This window comes from Lampetra planeri, chromosome 6, assembly GCF_965212315.1.
Source record: "Lampetra planeri chromosome 6, kcLamPlan1.2.h2, whole genome shotgun sequence".
Classification (NCBI taxonomy): Eukaryota; Metazoa; Chordata; class Hyperoartia; order Petromyzontiformes; family Petromyzontidae; genus Lampetra; species Lampetra planeri.
The window spans coordinates 15,440,581-15,454,872 of NC_136112.1; the positions used below are offsets into that span (position 1 = coordinate 15,440,581).

Genomic DNA, 14,292 nt, shown 5'->3' on the forward strand with positions numbered 1-14,292 from the left:
GCACCGATCAATGACTGTGACCTCATCGCACACGTGCAGTGTCTCGGGTCTCACCATCACACGAGCGAACACACACAGTGACAGTCAACCAAACCCATCGCTACAAACAAAAGTGGACATATTCGGCCGGTAGCTACACAAAGGTGCAACCAGAACAGATGACACCAGCTCCCCAAACAAAACGAGCACTCACCTGGTCACATCGAAAGGAAAGCAAAACTTGGGGATAGTGCCGAGCACATCCTGTGGGAAATATGAAGCGTCAGTGTCAATAACACGTGAACATATGAACAAAGATCCCCCAAATATAGTGGAGACCGCCCACGTGGCCTTCAACTGACCATTGGGGCAAGTGCTGTTAGTGAGCACCTATGAAGAACAGCACGGTACACGAGGGGGTGGGTGGCCAGCACCACGCCCAACCGCCTTTGTCTCCCCAGTGGCAACAATTTTACATACTGCACCAGGTACTCATTTGAGGCTGAGTCGACCTAGGGGAGGCCCAGGACCAGTTCAGATAATCGTCACTGGTGTTGGCCGTGAGCGGGAATCGAACTCGGGTGGCTGGGTTCGTAGCACAACACGTCAACCGCTGCACCACCGCTCCCCACGCACACACGTACTACCCATGTCTACTCAATTAATCGTGCACGCATACACACACTCATAACACACACGTACTACCCATGTCTACTCACTCACATGCACCCCCACACATTCACTCACAACACATGCGTGCGTGCACACACACATACACACAAGTGCCTACTCACTCACACGTGTGCGCGCGCACACAAACACATACAACCCATGCCTTACATACACTTATGTCACATACACATACACATACAGCGATTCAAACACAATGCGCGTGCACGCACTCACACATGACACGCACTCACACACGACACAAGCACACTCTCCTGCACGCAACAAATTACACAAATCCAATTCGTGATCTTTCTCAGGAAGAATTCCGTCCTTTATCTGACAGCCGGAATTATTTCCCGCTATCCGATGTTTTAGCAAACAGGTGTCATCTCTGCTTCTCTGTTGGATCACAGCAGAGGGGGGCTGCAGATTGCAGGTTTGTCAACACACCCCTCCAGGGACGCTCATCTCATCCACACACACACTGGCTTTTCTGTAACACTGTCCGCCCCACCAGTCAGCATTGTTGCAACGCGATGCGCGCTAGCACGCATCGCCACGAGCATTTCCATGGTGGATACGTAAATATACAATTTACAACCCGCTGTCAATCCACTGCTGGATGGAGGCTTCGCCACGCCGCATTGTAAACGGGGGGGGGGGGGGGGGGCGTGTTACAGCATACTTTATCAGTGCAGGTTACGTGAAAGCAGCACCAGACCTGGTCCAGACATCACTCGCCACTGATGATAGCCAACGCCGGGGAGGAATTAAAAGGACGAGTTGATCTAAGTGCGGCCCAGGAACGATTTAGATAATCGTCACCGGTCGCCTGCGAGCGGGAATCGAACTTGGGTCGCCGGGTTCATAGCACAGTGCAATGACCAGGGCGCCACCGGTCCCCCCCCCCCTTCTATTGTCTAGCATGTGCATATCACAACAGAAGTCGTTCAACTACTCAAGTTCCCTTCGTTCAACTGGGTGAGAACTCAAAGGCCAGGATGAGGCTCATTTGCAAGAGTGACCTGGGGCGTGAGTCTGCCAGCAGGGGGGGGTCAATGAGTGCTGCTGCCGTGTGCGTTATCCCAGTTGAGTAATTCGTGGAAGATTTTAGAGCCCCAACTCCGGCACATGGTGGCCCATCCTTGCGAATGACGTCATGGGGTCCTTGAACGTCCACTGTGCAGCGGCAGTAACAATCGGGGCGCATCACTGGATTCGAACCGTGCTCCTCTGTAAGAATCGGCGAGGCCATGTCACCATCTCAAAAACCTCTCTGAACAGGGGAAAGGGGGGGGGGGGGTCTATATTGGCCAGTTTGTTCATGTTTTGTACGTGGGAGGAAATTACGAATTAAGTTGCGTTTCCTGCAAAGCCCCGAGCGAACACTCGCACCACTCCTGCCCTCACAATCCACACGGGCAGCATGTGCTGTGCGGCCACCACCTGGCCACTTAAAAGCAGCAAAGTCGGCACGGGGGAGCCTCACAGCACTCGGTGATCTCGGCGTAATCCACCAACCCCAGCTCACAAGCGCCGGACGACCAGGCGCGGCACCTACTCCTACTCACCAGCCCTTCCGCCATCATCTAATTCTCACCGTCATCATCATCGTTAATATGAAAGGTATGTGAAGTTAATGTTTATTTGTTTTATTATGTTATTGTGTAATGTACTGTATTTTTGTCAGTGTCTAGTTAACAAAAGGGGAACAACTCAGTTAAGCTATGACGAGTCTGACCGCGGCCGTGGTTCCCCTAACCCCCCATTTCCCACAGGCCCCTGCACTTTACCAACCACAGATTTGTCTACCGCAGCATTTTCCAGGAACCTCGCCCCCTACGTTTGGCGAGGGATTGCTGTACATTGAACTTCTTTCGCAACGAACGTAGCCAACCGTAATTAATCGGAAGTGTGGGGGAAGGACAACAAAAACTAAACAACAGTAGCAGTTCCAAAGAAATGAGTTTGCCAATCGAGATGATTTAAAAATGCAAAGCTCCAGTGGATTCCTAATATCGGAAGAGCATTCCAGACGGCCGCAGAAGCGCATCTAAAAGCGCGCGATGCGGTTGCCGTCTTTGTTCGACGGTTAGCCAAAAGCCGCTGCGAGGACTAGAGTTTGGGTGATGGTTTACGCTCCTTGACGAAGCTTGAGACTTGGTGAGGAGTTCCCAAGCAAGTGATGAGTACAGTACTATTAATGGCAGGAAGAGGTTTTTATAATCGGCTGGTGGCACGGTACCCTGGCTCTGTGTGGCACGATGTGAGATTCAGCCCCATCCCCCCGAGTGCATTCACCTGCTTGTAATAATCCTCCGGGTACTTCCACAGCACTTCGGCACCTGGGTGGGGAAGGGACAGGAAGGCACGTCGCATTAGTGAGCTGCTGCTGCTGCCGCCGCTGCCGCCCCTGCTGCCCCTACTGCCAAATGAGCGCGATTGAGCTCCACGGAGTGAGCATCACGTAGCGAGCGGCACGGAGCGAGCGGCACGGAGGCTCAATCAGGTGACCAGGTCACCTTGGCGTGCCGAGCAGCGCCACTCTGCGCCGCACGCTTTAATGAGGCCGCGTCACAGCAGCGAGGCATTAGCTGCTGCTATTCCTGGCCACGCCGGGGTGACGTGTCCTGGAACATGCTTTTTTGTGTAATGTCACAAGATCAATCAGTGCTCTTGAAGCTGGCAGACCTCACTCAGGATCAAATCGAGGAGTCATCACGGTCAATGGCTTTGATGCCATTACACTGTCACCGCTGCCTCTTGCCAGGGTCATCACTGTTGCACAGTCGACACCCGATCTCTCACCAAGGGGTTCGCCGCTTCAACGCCGAGCCCCGAGAGCCACTCCCTAACACCGGTGTCCCCAACCCGCCCACCCTCCCTCCGTCCTGCACCCCAACACTTCCCGATTGCACCTACAACGCGACCTGACACTGTTTGTTGACAAAAAATAACGTTGCTGAACCTATGCCATCACGAAACTCTCAAGCATCCTACACTACGCGCGCCTCCATCCAGAGGACAGATGCCCATTTTTTTAGTTTTGTGTTGTTCAAGTCTTGCTCTCCGACCCGTCAATCAAACGTCCATCTTTATAACACGAACAACGGCCTCTCCATTCCTATGAAGTGATTCGTGCAGTCCATCAAAAAACTGCATTGCTAAAGCAAAACGCCGCTTGATCTCCTCTTCACATCCTGCGTTGTTATTATTACGCACATTGCTACCTAAACGTGCCGAGTGCTCTCTTCCCTCCACGCACTCACTCGCTTCTCACTGAGATACCCGCGCAAAAATAGTCAGTCTCACCCACAAGCAAATGCCTTAAATCTCATTTCTTAAAATAAAAAAAAATTCCTAAATTATTCGCTTATGCTGCATTGGCAGTGGTGCTCAAACACACACGACAACAGCGACAACAACAAACCTCAGCACACTCGTCAATGCGCTTATAGAGCATTTGGCTGCTACTATAAATTCCGACAGGCGATAAGGCGCTCCATTGAGCTATCATTTGTGGCCGGGTCGCTTCTGAAAATGAGCTGTATAGCTCAGTGGGCCCTGCCTGCTAACATGAAAACAGTTTATTTCTGTCTCAATAACATTGTGGCACTATAACGAACACATTCCTGCGGAGGGAGCTGGTAGGAACGTTGGGTTGCTCGGTCAATGGCCAGGGTCAACGGCGGCGTGGTGTATTCCGCAAATATGCCCGACTGTGAGGGCGAGCACAAGCCGGCGTGAGTAGGTTAAACATTGAGATTTATAAGGGCACCACGGGGTGACCAGCCCCTCCCCACCCAGCCCCACCCCTCCCACCCCCCACCCAGCCCCACCCCTCCCACCCAGCCCCTCCTCACCCAGCCCCTCCCTCCCCACCCAGCCCCTCCCTCCCCACCCAGCCCCTCCCTCCCCACCCAGCCCCTCCCCACCCAGCCCCTCCCTCCCCACCCAACCCCTCCCTGCACGACGGACACAATAATCCCCTGTGGGCTGGTGTAACCAGGAGGTTCCTACCAGTAAAAAGTACACGATAATAAATGATAGTACAACAGGTGACGTTTTGGGCAATGGCCCTTCTGCACTGAACAGTGAGGCCTCTCTGGCCAATCAGCTGTGAGGAAGGGCCATTTTGCCTTTCTTTTGTTAAAGCCACAGTGTTCTTGACGAACGCGTTGTTACTTTTGTTGTTGTTGTAATTTCTGAAAATATCAAATCAAGGCCCAAAAAAAGTGCAAATTTGGCGCCTCACCTGCCGGAAACCTGACGAGCCCCCCCCCCCAAGCAAAGGTCACGGGGCAAGTCAAACGCCTTCCCACCCGCACACGCGTCCGGCACCAACCGTGCACGCACAGGGGCACGCACGGGGGCACGCACGGGGGCACGCACGGGGGCACGTAAGGGGGCACGCAAGCGCAGATGCACCGACAAATGCGTCACATTTTCCCGCTGCGTGCATCCTTTGCAAATTCACGTCGCAATAAAAATGTATTTTAAATCTCATCTGCGATTTGTGCGACTACGTTTGCCCTCACTCCCGCGTGCACGAGAGACCTGTCCCGGCAGGCTCCCGCACGGCTGCATAAATATCATACGCGGACACTGTACAATAAACATTCAATTCACAGCTCTTTCTGATCCTCCCTCACGGGCATTGATGGACCATACTTCACCACGCTGGTCAGTGCGGAATGACGATGGGGCTTACACGCAACATCAGCTCGAGTATCGCTCGTCGCTGGTTATGAATCGTGGTCCGCGAATCGAACTCGGATCGTCGGGTTCACAGCGCAGCGCGCTAACCACCGCTCCCCTTCCCCAGTGGTGCATCTCAGAATTAGAATCATTATTTAGACTGCAGGAGGAACCCGATGAGCCATGAAGCTCTTTTTCACAGATGTCCCATATGGGCGGGTCAGCGAGTTCCAGCAGCGAGCAATGTGATGCGTGCGACTGTGGGCTTTCTGCAAAGGGGTGTAGCACCGAGTGAGAGCACAGTTACCATCTCCTGTCGACACCGGGCAGGACACCTCGACGAAGACTTCAAAAATGCGCTCCGGGTTCTCCCTGCAAAACAACGGCAACAACAACAGACGTCGTGAGCATCGTTTCAAGTGTCAACAAAGGCATTCGCTACTTTAACTTTATGATTTTTGGATTCAATAACAAACGCTTCACCCGGGGGATACGTTCCGGGGATACTCGTGAATAGCACAGATCGCGGAAAATGATATCGGCCTACGATAAATTACCTTAAATAAATATTTAAATTACCTATTAAATACTTAAACATTATCGCTTTGTCTCACCGCTTAATTTCATCACTTCCTCACGTCACATTTCCTCTCATCGCTTTCTTTCTCTCTCTCTCGATGCAGTCGTGCAGAGTGCCAGATGAGATTCGCGGACAGCCAACATCACACGTGCAAGTTTGTGAATGACGAGGGAATACTATGCTCATTTATTTACCCTGGAGGGATAATGGACCGAGTTGAGGAAGGGGATTGTAAAACGTATGCAAGGAGTCACAAAGCTCAGGAAGAGAGATTAACCAAGACACGAGGAGGTGAGGAGAGGGACACGGGGAGATAAGACAGCGATGAGGCAGATGTGGCTACAGGCCGGGCAGACACGAATGCGCAGGAACTATAAGTCCGTGCACACAGAGACAGTGAAAGGCAGAAGGATATGCATAGACGCTGAAATGTAGTAACAGAGAAGATTGGGTAGCACACAGACAGACACGGACAAGCACTGCAACAGATAGAACGAGACGGAAAAACACTCCGAGATCGACAAGTCCAGCCAGATTTATATCGAGAAGCAGGATCAGCGTGAGAATAACAACGAGTGGCTGCCATGAATAATACATTAACGGTGATTGAAGATAAAACAACAAAAATACAAAGCTCCCCCGTGCAGCCTGCAGAAGCTGCCGGGGCAAGCACTGCCAAGCGAGCACCTACGACAGCCCGCACGGTGTGGCCAGCACCACGCCCCGGCCACCGATGAAAAGAAACGGAGACACCGGGGGACCCGAACATGGAGGCAAAGTAACGAGAAACAGAGAGGTCAACAGTCTCACAGACGCAGGCGAACCCTCACACTACGCAACGTGGTGGTGGACCAGGATCACGGCAGTCCTGCTGCAATGTGCTACTGGAAACCACTCGCACAGTTCAACTTTGTACAGTCTGTTCTCATATAACGCGTGGTTTTCAAAACGCGAATTGGATATAACCCAATGAATGAATGTGTTAGGGAACACTTTTTTTGTCATGACGCGAATGCGAATTGGATACAACGCGATTGAGTGAACAACACTACGTCGCGCGCGTGGGGAAAAGCGGATGTACGGCTGCCTCGGCGTAGCATCACACAAGGCGACGGGATGCTGCTGGATGCTTCTAGATGCTACCCACGTATCTCAGCCTTTGTTCAGCCTGCGTACGCATCTCACGTGTTATCACCGATTGTACTTTACCCAATTAGATATATTTTTTATTATCACGTGATTTTTCCATAACGCGGTGTTCTTCAGGGACGCAATTACCACGTTATCATGTATCCGTTAGCCTAGTGAATGCAATGTGTGCCAGGTGGCGCTGTGAGCAGAGCACTCCACTGACCATCAGCAGGGTTGCCAGTTCAGATCCCGGCTATGCATCATCATCCCTTCAAGGTCAATCAAATTAGTGCGAAGCCACTAGCGGTTGTCCCCTAGCGACTGAAGCATATCCAACACCCGAAGAGCGCCACCAACGGAGATGAGTGGAGCTCAATTCCTTGTTACCAGGGCGACACTTGGGCATCTTAATTATAAGTGAAATTAAACACATTCCTGCGGAGGGAGCTGGTAGGAACGTTGGGTTGCTCGGTCAATGGCCAGGGTCAACGGCGGCGTGGTGTATTCCGCAAATATGGCCGACTGTGAGGGCGCGCACAAGCCGGCGTGAGTAGGTTAAACGTTGAGTTTTATAAGGGCACCACGGGGTGACCAGCCCCTCCCCACCCAGCCCCACCCCTCCCACCCCCCACCCAGCCCCACCCTCCCCACCCAGCCCCTCCCCACCCTCCCCTCTCCACCCAGCCCCACCCCTCCCATTTTTGGATGCACGATGGACGGACACAATAATCCCGTGGGCTGGTGTAACCAGGAGGTTCCTACCAGTATAACCATTCATTACAATGCACGTGTTACAACACGTTTAAGTGAACCCTTGGGATTTAAAAGTACAAGGCAGCCCTCGAGATACGAACGTCTGACTTGTGAACATCCGCACTTAGGAAGGAATCGCCACAAGACGTTATTATGTTTAACCACCTAACTTGCGAACATTCAGTCGTACGTACGAACCAAACCGCTAAACTATTTATTTCGACGGAAGAATCCTCCGTGAGATGTAATGAGGCCCAGCATCCCACGTGAAGCTCGCCCCGTCGAACAAGCAGCCAGCATCAGGACTCAAGGTGAGTAAAAATAAAACTGATTGTTTTTTATGTACAGTAAAACCTTGGATTGCGAGCATAATTCGTTCCGCAAACGTGTTTGTAATCCAAAGCACTCGTATATCAAAGCACTTGTACATCAGTTGTGATCACGTGACGTTCGGCAGACAAAGCGTATACACGTGCTGCTTGTATTGCAAGACCTCGCTCGTTTATCAAATTAATATTTATTAAAAAAATTTTCTCGTCTTGCAAAACACTCGCAGACCAAGTTACTCGCAATCCAAGGTTTTACTGTACTCTATTTTATCTTCTATTTACTATACAGTATTTATCCCAGAAATACATGCAAAGGTTGAACCACAACACATTTTGTGTAAACTATGTACAAAATGTAAATAAAGCATCGAGTTCTGAGATACAAACTAAATGGACATCCGAACGGGTCTCAGGAACGTAATATCAAATCATGCAGACATTTATCTAGAGCAGTGCTCTTCAACCTTTGTTTAAGAGCACTTTTGATTTCGCTCGATCTTCAAAGGCAAACACCGAGCCAAAACCTCACTGTAGGCGCAGGTGGGTGGGTGGCAATGTGCTGTAGTTGAGAGAGAATTCACGATCCTGTGCTAATACTGATCTCACCGAGAACAACTAAATCAAGTGTCAGCAACATCCGTGACAAGAATTTGCCAAACTGCATGAGTGTATTCGTGTCTGAGTGTCTGTTTCCCCACGTGTCTGTGTGTGTCTCTTCGTCTGTGTGTGTGTCTCTGCGTCCGTGTGTGTCTCCGTGACTGTTTGCCCAACTGTGCATGCGACTCGGAGAGAGTTGAGGGCAGAGGTCGCAACCGGGTACCCGATACCCGTACCCTACCCGATACCCGGCTACCCGTACCCAGCCGGGTACGGGTACGGGTACCCGTTTGCGACCCTGGTGCGGCCGGGTACGGGTACGGGTAGGCCATGAGTCACTGGTGAGTAACTGTTTGTCACTCATTTCCCAACGTCTTGTCTCTTCTCACAATTCAAGTTCCTAGAATCAACCCACCCGCGCCTGCAACATGGCTTCATCCCAGAGGTCGCAATCGGTTACCCGATACCCGTACCCTACTCGTACCCGGCCGGGTACGGGTAAGGAATCAAAACCCGTTTGCGACCTCTGGTTGAGGGTCGGGGGTGGTGACTGACAGTTGTCTGCCATACTGCACCGTGACCAATGGAGAGGGGACGGTGGGAGGTGGGGGGGGTCTTGAGATTCGTTCCTTTCCCAATTCCCAAATTACCGCAGCACACCTGGGAGTTCGCGGCAGCACAACAGTTGCGAAGCACTCTCACATGTCGTGTAGAATGCCTAATTGTAGAGAATACATGTCAAGATGAGGTCACACTTTGTGGAATAAACACACACACAATTGCCACCGACATTGGTGTACAATTGCACGTTTCACTTTCCTATCGTTCACAGAGAACATTCCGATGGCACGTTGGGCATCCCGCGAGTACGTGAGCGTGCATACTTACTTCCTGGAACCTCTGTGGAGGTTACAGCCTCCTAATCAATCTACCACACTGTGGAATCATAACCCACACATTATCAATAACCCATGCCTGCAATTCTAACCATGAGCACGCAGATAACCCAATCAAAACTCTCAGCAGAATATATTGATCTTCACCTTTTCCCCAAGCAGTTGCTTTGCCAATTGTACAATCAGGGTCGTGTCACATTTGCATTCGGAAAACTCTCACAGTGAGCAGAGCACTACCTTGTGTGAGGGCAAAATCTCTGCAAGCTGACAATGCAGAACTACGTAGATATCAAGTTCTTTCAATGGGCCCTAATCCACACGAGGTGGCACACGGGCGTATGGCATTGAAACCAACAGCAGAGGATGTTTAATTGACCTCTGAGCATTTTTGGAGAAAAAAATAAATCAATGTAATGCGATGGGGTTTTATTAACGTGCAGCTTTGGTGTCCGCCTCGACTCGTCACATCCACTCCGGCTCTCTGGCCTCTCGACTTATGTGCTATTAAGAAGGACCATTGCCCTACGGTGGGCTATTATGTTTCCTTTCAAGGATACACACACGGTGTTATTGACGAGTGCGTCGAGTTCATCGTTGTGCTTGTGCACAACTGCCAACGCAGCAGCGGTACCGAATCGTGTTAACAAGGATGAAACCTACGGTATGTTTGTTCATATGTTCGTGACTGCAGGAATTCATATTCTTGGTTCTTTCGACAAAGTAAAATAGCTAGAAAATAAATAAATAAATAATAACATGCAATCTAATTAAAAATAATAAATTGAAAATGTCGTAGGGTTTTTTCTTTTATTTATTATTTTCGTAATTTGTTTTATATTATTATTTTTTATTTTATTTTCTATCTCCGTGACTTCACCGAAAGAACCAAGAATACAGTATATAAGTTTTTGTTTCGACAATAAATGCAAACAAACCTATTTACTATTTCCTCAATGAATCGACGTTATATGAAATCAAATCACGAGGTATTAAACACGTTCAATGATCAAACGTGCACAATAAATATGCTGGAGGTAAATGTCGTCGATTTACCACGGCTTGCATGTGCCGAACTTAAAACGGGGAAGGAAGGGGGGGGGTATTGACTAAACTGTGGTGTAAATTCAATTCTGATTGGATAGCGAGAGTATGTGTCATAGATGAGATCGATCTGGCAGCCATGGGCCACCTTGGAGCTAAATATCACACGATATTCGTTGCTGTGTTTGACGAGTAGTATACGTTTGATATCCGCCAGTATAGTTAACAATTATTAATCCATACTCATTGGTTTGTTCGGTAAAGTCACGTAGGTAAAATAAGGAAAATAAATAAATTAAATAATAAATCACGACGTTTCGGAGGCAACACAAGTTTCCGTCTTCAGGTGGAACCTCTGAAATGTCGTGATTTAATTTTTAAAAATTATTTTTTTTACCCACGTGACTTTACCGAAAAAACCAGAGTATGGACCCTTGCAGTCACGAAAACTTAAAATCTAGAATTAATTATTAATTCAATATACATCCTCAACGTTATTGCCGCTATTGTCTTTATTTCGTGTCGCCCATAGTTGACGGTGATACTAAATACGTTCGTGAAAGACACAGCCGGAAAAAAAATCACACGTATACAATAAATCAAACGCAGCAATAAATCTCATGCTATGGAGACCATCGAATTACTAGATCGTGACAACCTGGCAAAACACCGCTGTGTGAAACCAGGATGTGTGAACCCACGATCTCAGCAGGGCCGGATCCGAGTTCCCTGTTGAGGTTAATGCACGTACGTTGACCTTCCTTCGCACCGTACGTAGCCAAACGCAGTACTCATTGGAGGACGGCACGAGCATGTGGGCCCCATAGCCACCTGTGCCAGGCCAGATGCACTTTGAGGCCACGTGAAGTTGTCGAAGGTTCGCTTGCTGACAGACCCAGGTGCCAAGACCATCACGAACATCCACACAACCACTACGACCACATATCACGATCACAATCACCACTGTCAATAGCAACAATAATAACCGATATCACACACACACGCAAACACACAAATATTCTACAATATTATTTTCATTATTTTTAGAACTTGTCTACCCAGGATGCTGCTAAGTTTTCCCAGTAGGGGGGGGGGGATGATTGCGACGTAGATTTCAATTTAGTAATTTGTGGCGTAAACATTTTATTTGTTCACTGTTGACGATGACGCCCTGGCTACTCTCGCAAGTGACGGCACGCGATCTTCAATAAAAAAATATTCTCTCTCAAAACCGCAAGTCACAAGCACCGTGCCCCACAACCACAGCCGAGCAATTCACAGGTAGCAACGCCCCTCTCAACCTGTCCTTGTACCTGAGTCTGCAGTCCCTGTACCTGAGTGAGTCTCTGAGCTTGAGTCTCTCTATCTGAGTCTGAGTCTCTGAGCCTGAGTCTCTGTGCCTGAGTGAGTTTCTGAGTCTGAGTCTCTGTCCCTGTGTGAGTCTCTGAGTCGGAGTCTCTGAGTCTGAGCCTCTGAGTCTCTGAGCCTGAGTCTGAGCCTCTGAGTCTCTGAGTCTGAGTCTCGGAGTCTCTAAGTCTATGTCTCTGTCTCTGGAGTCTCTCTACCTGAGTCTCTGTACCTGAGTCTGAGTCTCTCTACCTGAGTCTCTGAGCCTGAGTCTCTGAGTCTCCGAGTACCTGAGTACCTGAGTCTCTGAGTCCGAGTACCTGAGTCTCTGAGTCCGAGTACCTGAGTCTCTGAGTCCGAGTACCTGAGTCTCTGAGTCCGTGTACCTGAGTCTGGAGCCCATGTCTCTGAGTCTGAGTCTCTCAGTACCTGAGTCTCTCAGTACCTGAGTCTCTGAGTACCTGAGTCCGTGTACCTGAGTCTGGAGCCCATGTCTCTGAGTCTCTGAGTACCTGAGTCCGTGTACCTTAGTCTGGAGCCCATGTCTCTGAGTCTCTGAGTACCTGAGTCTGAGTACCTGAGTCTGGAGCCCATGTCTCTGAGTCTGAGTCTCTGAGTCTGAGTCTCTCTACCTGAGTACCTGAGTCCGTGTACCTGAGTCTGGAGCCCATGTCTCTGAGTCTGAGTCTCTCAGTACCTGAGTCTCTCAGTACCTGAGTCTCTGAGTACCTGAGTCCGTGTACCTGAGTCTGGAGCCCATGTCTCTGAGTCTCTGAGTACCTGAGTCCGTGTACCTTAGTCTGGAGCCCATGTCTCTGAGTCTCTGAGTACCTGAGTCTGAGTACCTGAGTCTGGAGCCCATGTCTCTGAGTCTGAGTCTCTGAGTCTGAGTCTCTCTACCTGAGTACCTGAGTCCGTGTACCTGAGTCTGGAGCCCATGTCTCTGGCCGGGGTCTCCCCTCACGTCTCCCGCGCCGCCGCCGGCCTCGGTGCGCGGCCTCGACTCCCCGACTCCATCGCCGCCGCAGCTGCTGCCGCAGCCAGAGACGAGGTGGGGGGGGGGGCGAGGTGGGGGTGGGTGGGGGGGGACGAGGTGGGGGTGGGTGGGGGGGGACGAGGTGGGGGTGGGTGGGGGGGGACGAGGTGGGGGTGGGTGGGGGGGGACGAGGTGGGGGTGGGTGGGGGGGGACGAGGTGGGGGGTGGGGGGGCGAGTTCTCTCACGGAGCCCGCGACCAAGAGGAGGCGCTCAGCGCCCGTCCCGAGCGGGCGACACGGACAGCAGCAGTCGGACGAGGTGGTGGTGGTGGAGACGCTGGTGGTGGAGCAGGAGGAGATGGTGGTGGAGGACGAGGTTGGTGGAGGACGAGGGTGAGGACGAGGTGGAGCAGGAGATGGAGCAGGTGGTAGTGGAGGTGGAGCAGGACGAGGTGGTGGTGGAGGTTGGTGGTGGAGGCGGCCGCCTCTGAACTTGTTCCTCTGCCGGCCGCGTCACTCGCCGCGACTCCTCGCGCGTGACGTCCCCGCCTGCAGTCACGTGGTCGTCTCCGCGCATGGGGGGGGGGGGGGTGCGTGACGTCATCACAACAGAGCCAACCGCTGTCGTGACAGATGCCAACCGCTGTCGTGACGTCATCGCAATTAAGTCAGCCACTGTCGTTACGTCATCGTAACAGACGACAACTGCTGGCGTGACGTCATCGCAACAAAGCCAAACGCTGTCGTGACGCCATCGCAAGTCAAAAATTGTCTTGACGTCATCGCAACAAAGCCAACCGTTGTCATGACGTCATCGTGACTGATTTTAACCACTGTCGTGACGTCATCACAACAGAGCCAACCGCTGTCGTGACGTCATCATCAGAGCGCCAACCACTGTCGGGACATCACAACAAACCAACCACTGTCATGACGTCATCGCATCAGTCCTCCACTTTCGTGACGTCATCTCAATAAAGCCAACCGCTTCATGACGGCATCGCAGAAGAGCCAATCAGTATCGTGACGTCATCACGTAAGCAGCCCGCCCCCCTTGTAATTGAAACACGACCCTCTGATGGTCACTCCTCTCGAAGCGGCACCACCGCCGTGACGCAATCGCGCCAAAACGTGCGTCATCAAAGCACAGTCGTGACGTCAGCCCTGATTGAGTGAGACGTGGTGAGTGGTGGGGGCTGTGAACCCAGTGACATCGACCACCAGCACCACGCCCGGCCGCCTTTGTCTCCCTCATGGTGATGTTTGCACACCAGGTACTCATTTGAAGCTGAG

General features: G+C 51.1%; 1 long non-coding RNA gene across 2 annotated transcripts; it reads right to left on the reverse strand.

Moving 5' to 3' along the window:
* Positions 1-1,323: 1,323 nt before the first annotated feature.
* On the reverse strand, positions 1,324-13,085 carry LOC144719601 (uncharacterized). Of its 2 annotated transcripts, none has more exons than XR_013585622.1 (3): positions 12,946-13,085; positions 5,657-5,721; positions 1,324-2,996 (listed from the first exon to the last, which is right to left on the reverse strand). It is a non-coding gene; the product is annotated as an uncharacterized LOC144719601 (long non-coding RNA). The 2 variants fall into 2 exon arrangements; XR_013585623.1 differs by lacking the exon at positions 12,946-13,085 and adding an exon at positions 12,410-12,936.
* Positions 13,086-14,292: the final 1,207 nt, after the last annotated feature.